A 7,040-nucleotide genomic window follows, 5' to 3' on the forward strand; every position below is an offset into this window, starting at 1 on the left:
CACTCCTAAGCTTAACCATCTTACCAAATTTTATTTTATTTTTTTAAATTTTATTTATTTATTTATTTTAATTTTTTACAAATAGTTTATTGTCAAGTTGGTTTCCATATAACACCCAGTGCTCATCCCCACAATTGCCCTCCTTCATGCCCATNATTTTCTAACCTCAGTCAAAACTTATTTAATTCTACATACTTTTGTTGAAAGAAGTATATACTGCCATTAGATAAAATTAGAAATCTCTTCTGGGTTAAGCAGCTTGTCTTTTCATGGTCATGGTTACCTGATAGGAACTAATAATATGCATTTCCTTTCACTTATGCACTTTGCACAACATTTAAAGTATTTTGCAATTAAATTAAAATAATAACTATTGCTGCTAAATATTTTTAAATAAAATGGGCAATGCATACATATATGATATATATTATTGTATGATTATGATATATATTTCAGATTAAATAGGTGTTGATTTTAAATTATAAAATCTCTTACAGAAGATTTTAGGACAGTTAACTAATAAAGAAATTCTCAATTTTTGAAAAATTACCTTTTACATTTATAAGTTTAGAAGTAACCTTTTATAAAAAACAGGATTTTTACATTTCTTAGGCTGCAGAGTACAAACAAATGGAAAATTTATTCCACTGTGAAAACAAAGAAGGTGAGAGTTTCGGAGACTTTTATTTTTCCTTCTCCATGTTTTAAAAGCTATATGTGTTGTATTTCAGAGGTCTTAAACTGTGTATTTTACTGAGACAGAAGTTCAAACATTGCCAAGCATGACCTTTAAATTTCAGTTTCTCCTAAAACTAAAAAATGTTTTAAGTCTTCCATTTCTTTTTCCATCAGTCTCAATTTAAGCAACTAATGGTCCTGTTATGATCTCCATCTTCTTCTTAGAATCGGGACTTTTTCCTAAACAGAAATAAAATGAGGCTCCTGCAAAGCAAGATAGTTATTTGGTATGCTTGCCAATATACTTGTGGAAGAAGTAAGTGGCAACATATCTAAGACATCGAGATTTAAATCTGGAAATAAAAAAATTCTTGACATTTCATAAAATTGAAGAGGTTGATCATGGTTTCATAAAACTCACTGATTTTATTATAGTATTCTCAGCTTTCCCAAAGTTTCTCTACTAAGTTTAACTGTAATGCTTCCTTGTGGACTACTTAGTATAATATCCCGAGTAAAGATACTGTTTGCATCCTGCTCAAACTTTCTTAAAATTCTACTTTCATACAGTATTAGTTCACAAAGTTGCTTTAAGTCAAAATCTTCAAAGCAATCTCATCTATAAAGTTTTTATTTTGACCTTTCTTACAAATTGTTTTCACTAAATTATTACACACAACAGAGCTACCTTTAGAGAAGGAGAAGTGTAACTTATTCTTGAAGGCAATTGTTTAGTGTTTGAAATCAGTACTTCCTTTCCCCCTATTTTGGCTTTCAGACAACTTGGTGGAGGTCAGGAGAAGCATAGATAGATTACTAAGTTTCTGCTTGGCAACTCTACAAATGACTCCTACACTAATTTGCCATGCCCTTTGGGCTGCTGCTAAGGAGCTGTGTGATAACGGCAACTAGAGGCAAATCAACCTTGCCCTCTAATGCTTTACTAGCTTCAACTCACTGGCATAAATTTGTACTGGGGTCTCCCCTGAATTGGCACTGTTTCATTCAGAGAACACATACTCAGCATCTCCTACTGTAGGTCAAATGGGAACTGCTCCCTGGGAAAGAATGTGAGTAATCTGGCTGAGAAATGTGCTGGATTGTGTGAAACTGAGTTGGCCACTCTGCCCCATTTTCCTTCTTCTCTGGTCTCCTTTTATCATAGGAGCTGAAAGCCTGGGAACTACATTTTCAAGAATCCTGCCAGTATGGTCTTAGGTTAGATTCTGCCAATGAGAGGCACTAGTATAATTCTGGAAGGGATACGAAAAGCAAAAGCAATTATTATTCTCATGGCTGTGGATGGCAATTACCAAGGCTTTTCTAGCAGCTTCCTGGTGTCCTCCAAGGAAATCACCTGCTTTAATGCAGGAGGCAGTGAAATCAGTGGCATTGATTTTTTATAATCTGAACATTTTCTGGTTTCCTAAATGATACAGTGGCTTCCCTAACCTCTTTGTTCCCAACCTTTTAATGTTTTTTTTTTAATCCCCTCTATTAAGCCATTTGTTCTGTGAAATAGATGGATTTTTTTCTAGTTTCCTCACTGAACACCAATAGATACAGAGCCTCTGGGAAAAAAAGAATCCAGAATTCATCTCCTTTCTGTGGACCCAATTGAGGGAAGAAAACCAAGGATGCTAACTAGGAACTCACCAAGAGGAAAAGGGGAGAAAAGGCTGCTGATCTGTGATCAGCACCAGGGATGTCCAGATAAAGCTTATTTGGTGATGTGTAACTAAGTGCAAAAACCATCTTTCCTAGGTAAGCTGGTTAAATGACTAGGCTTTGGAATTATTAGCCAAATATGCAAATGACAACTAAAAGTTTTAACTTTGAAAGAATGTAAGATACCATCTCTGCTTGTGAAGATACTAAGCTCAGCAAGAGTCACTTCAGCATTAACGACAGATGCATCTTATCTTCTCTCCATCCCTCACAGAAACAGAAAAGTCATCATCAGCAGAGATCCTCTTAGTCCTCTAACAAATTTGCAAACAGACCTACATTTGAAGACTTTTCTTTTTCATAATAATATAGGATCTCTGTATGAACCAGTTGAAGACTAGGACCTGCTTTCTCAGTGATCTGCAGCTTCTAGTTATCCTGTCTGCCTCTTCAATTCTATGCCACCAAAAATACTGTTAATAAACGTGCAAATGTGCTTGCTCCAGGAACTCACAACTACAAAAAGATCTCTTTTTATTTTTTAAATATAATTTATTGTCAAATTGGTTTACACACAACACCCAGTGCTCATCCCAACAAGTGCCGTCCTCCATGCCCATCACCCATTTCCCCCTTCCCCAACCCCCAACAACCCTCAGTTTGTTCTCTGTCTTTAACAGTCTCTTATGGTTTGCCTCCCTCCCTCTCTGTTTATAACTATTTTTTCCCCTTCCCTTCCCCAATGGTCTTCTGTTGAGTTTCTCAAGATACTACTATTAGAGTCTACTGTGCAAAAAGGTCTTTTTAAACTGATATTAAACTGATACTTTACCTGCCTTATTATTGGCCAAACTTAAAATTTTTTTTTATTTATACTGTTTCTATTTTTCTACCCTCAAACATCTGTCAGTTCATTCCAGTTTAACTTCTTTAAATCATCACTATTCCTCAAAAACCTTCTCTGACTATTGTCATTCATTTATTCATGCATTTTTTATTTAACACATATTTACATAGCCTAACTTGTAAGATATATCTTTTTATATATGTAAAAGATATATGTAATAAAGTTATTGCCATTTCCTGGCCAGTGGAAAAGGAAAGAAGGAAATGAAGGACAAACAGCATTTTTTAAGGATATAATCTGAAAGTATCATATGTCATTATACATATATATGTATGTATACATATGTATATATATGTCTGTGTGTATATATTTATATATAAAGGGAAAGTGTCTGTGCATTGATTAATGTTTATGTTGCAAATGTAATCAACATTGTTGCCTAGTCATTTCATTCTTTGTAAAATAAGAGAAAAGCATAATACAAGTTTATTTCAACAAGATATAAAATATGGGATATATAAAATAAAATGTAATAATCTTTCCCCAACTAACTAGTTGATTTTAACAGCTTAATCTTCCACACATTTCTCTATACTTACATAATTTATGTTGTAACACATGAAATTGATGATAATCTACTGTTTTTTACTTATAACAGTTCAAATGATTCAGTAGATATATGCATATATAGAGATTTTCATTACTTTATTTTAAAATAGTTTTTGGACATTCAAGAATACTTTATCATTTTCATTGTTTAAAGTTTTGTTGATTTATTTTGAAAGAGAGAGAGAGAGAGACAGCATGAGTAGAGGCAGAGAGGGGAAGAGAGAGAATTCCAAGCAGGCTCTGAACTGTGAGTGCAGAGCCCGACACAGGGCGCAAACTCATGAACTGTGAGATCGTGACCTGAGCCAAAATCAAGAATCAGATGCCTACCCAACTGAGGCATCCAAGTGCCCCAAACAACATTTCAAAAATATGAGTCGTTGGGTGTGCAACTCTTGATTTTGGCTCAGGTCACAATCTCACAGTGGTGAGATCAAGCTCTGCATCAGGCTGCACTGGCAGTGTGGAGCCTGCCTTGATATTCTCGTTCTCCCTTTTCCTCTGCCTGTCCAAAAACATGTGTGCATGTGCAAACACACACACACACACACACACACACAGGCTCTCTCTCTCTCTCTCAAAAAAAATATAAATGGTTCAATGAATGGATAATATCTGTGTTCATCTTTGTTGGGGAAATATATAAACAAAACCTCCTGCCAATCCAGAAAAACATTTCCAGAACATTTCCACAAAGGTGGGAGATAAAATACTTACTGAATAAACATTACACCAGAATATGATGAGCATAATTGGCAATCCACTAAGAGACTGCAAAGGCAGAAGGAAATCTCACTTACAGAGAGAAGCAGATACAATGCATTTCATATGTGTTATCAAGGTAAACAATAACTATTGTTCAAGGAAGAGGACTTGACAGCATCATTTGTCACACATAGTTCATTCTAAATTCACCTGATAATTGAGATGACTTATTGTGTTAGTTAATTGAATTTACCCAAAGACAAATTAAATTCTTACCTTAATGACAGGAGGTAGTTCTGCAACGTGGCCAAGGTTGGGCTCCTCCTATCTGCCCACAGAAACTGGGATATAGGAGTACTATCTTCCTTACTGATTACATTTCCAGATCCTAGAGGAGGATATCCCTGGATTGTAAAAATAACAAGAGGGTTACTTAGCCTTCAAAAAGATTTACATACATTTCAAAGAGACAGAAGGAATATAACCACAAGATTTCTAAAGTAAATGTCTAAAAAAAGGGAAGGTAGGCTATCTCTTCCCTTATTTTTCATAGACTGAATTAAGCCACTTAAATTTGTATTTACTCTTACATCTTAGGTATCAAGAATCAAAACATTTACATACAACTATCTTTCTCTTCATCACAATATGTTATCTGCCAATATTTGAATAGTTTGGGTCTCTATAGCAGTAACTATATAGGAGGCAGAAAAGACACTATGGAAAGAAAGGTTGGATAAATACATACATTTACAGGATAAGAAAACAAATACCATAGTCAGTAATCCATGTAGATATTATTTTCAGATAACTGAAAATTATCTACACACAAGTAAATTTCTGTCAACTTATATTTTTAGTAAACAATAATGATTAAACTGAATCGATTCTACACACTACTTAATAGTTTAGAAGTAAGAACATGAGACTGATGGATGTGGGGGGGAGGGAGGATGGGCATGGAGGAGGACACTTGTGGGGATGAGCACTGAGTGTTATGTGGAAACTAATTTGACAATAAACTATTTGTAAAAAAAAATAAAAATAAAAATAAATGTCTGAAAAATAAAAAAAAAAAGAAGTAAGAACATGATTGCTATAGTGAAAAATACATATACTAGATCCTGATGGTAATTAAAACGTATCACCTTTTCTATTATAGAAATTCAGTTATATACTGAAAAACCACAACTAATAAAACATGAAGGCATAAATTAAATACATCATATGGTTATGCAGACAAGGAAATAATACTTATCTCATATTTTCTTATCTGAATAACTGTACAATTATGTTTCACTTTTGCATCTAGGCTATCAATATACATGCTCAATTAGTATGCTTATCATACTAAACTATATTTAATTTTGTATTTCTGATGCTTGCACAGTTCCTGGCACAATGATGACACTTAATAACTGTTTATTAGATTACATGTTAAAGTAATTTTATTTTAAACCTAGAAACTGTTTATTGAATTAAATTTTAGAAAGACTTTGGTTTAAAATTATCCAAGGATTAATCTCTCTATTGATCTTAGGATTACTTATTTGCCTAAACAAAACTAGATAGTTAAAAAATTCTATCTGCAAGAAAGCTAGTATTTGCAGAGTACCGTATACAAGCATTTTACCTGCACTATATCTTTTGACCCTCAAAAAATTTTATACATAGGTATTTATATTTATTAGGATATATGCTTAGATACTAACAGAGACCCAAATATATATTTTCTTTAAAAAATACAGGCTTATTTCTTTTTCAAGGAAAATTTAGTACATGGGGTGATTCCAAGAGGGCTGTGCCAGACTCAAGGTAGACTTTCTACCTCCAGGTCCAAGATGGTGCCATTTTCCAGATCCAGCTATTGCCATTTCCCAGCCAGTGGAAAAAAGGAAAAAAATAAAATGGAAAATAATCAGGGCTTTTAAATGATATTATCTGAAAGCTGCAAGTATCATTTTTGTACCCATTTTGGCTAGAACAAGGTCAGATAGTCACAGTAACAAAGCAGGCTAAGAAATGTAGTCTCTATCTGGGAGACCAGAAGCCCTACTAAAATAATGTGTGTTTATAATGCAATTGATTAAGGTAGAATTATCAGGAATCACTGCAAAATTAATGTGGTATAACCTTTAGAGCTTCTTCCAAGGCCCTGGGGAAGGGGGAGCTAGGAAATTATTCATTTATTTATTTTATATCCTTTTTTTCTCCTTAACACTTTCAAAAGATAAATCTGCCCCTGACACATAGAGCTCATCTACAAAAGATAAACAGAGAGAATGAATTCTGGAGGAAAATTCAGTCTCTACTCCAAAATAATTTCCTTTATTTTACCAGTTAGTTCCAGAGAGGTTAAGTATTTTGCAAAAAAGTCACAGAGTTGGAGCTGAAATTAGAACCTGGGGTCCCAAAGACTGTGACTATTATATTTCTAAGGCATCAACTACTTACATCTTAGAATTTTATTTCCTCCTGGAAATAGAATAGTGTCTTCTGGAACTATCTCAGAAAAAAAAAAAAAAAAAAAAGG

General features: G+C 33.8%; 1 long non-coding RNA gene across 2 annotated transcripts in view; it reads right to left on the reverse strand.

Annotated features, from left to right (window-relative positions):
• The window catches only part of LOC144238857 (uncharacterized), a 122,627-nt gene that overhangs the window by 83,307 nt on the left and 32,280 nt on the right, over nucleotides 1-7,040 (reverse strand). For both annotated transcript variants that reach the window (XR_013337232.1, XR_013337231.1), the window contains exon 5: nucleotides 4,784-4,911. This is a non-coding gene — a long non-coding RNA (uncharacterized LOC144238857). The remainder of the gene's footprint in view (nucleotides 1-4,783; nucleotides 4,912-7,040) is intronic.

This window comes from Crocuta crocuta, unplaced genomic scaffold (genome assembly GCF_008692635.1).
Source record: "Crocuta crocuta isolate KB4526 unplaced genomic scaffold, BGI_CrCroc_1.0 scaffold309, whole genome shotgun sequence".
In the NCBI taxonomy this organism is placed as follows: Eukaryota; Metazoa; Chordata; class Mammalia; order Carnivora; family Hyaenidae; genus Crocuta; species Crocuta crocuta.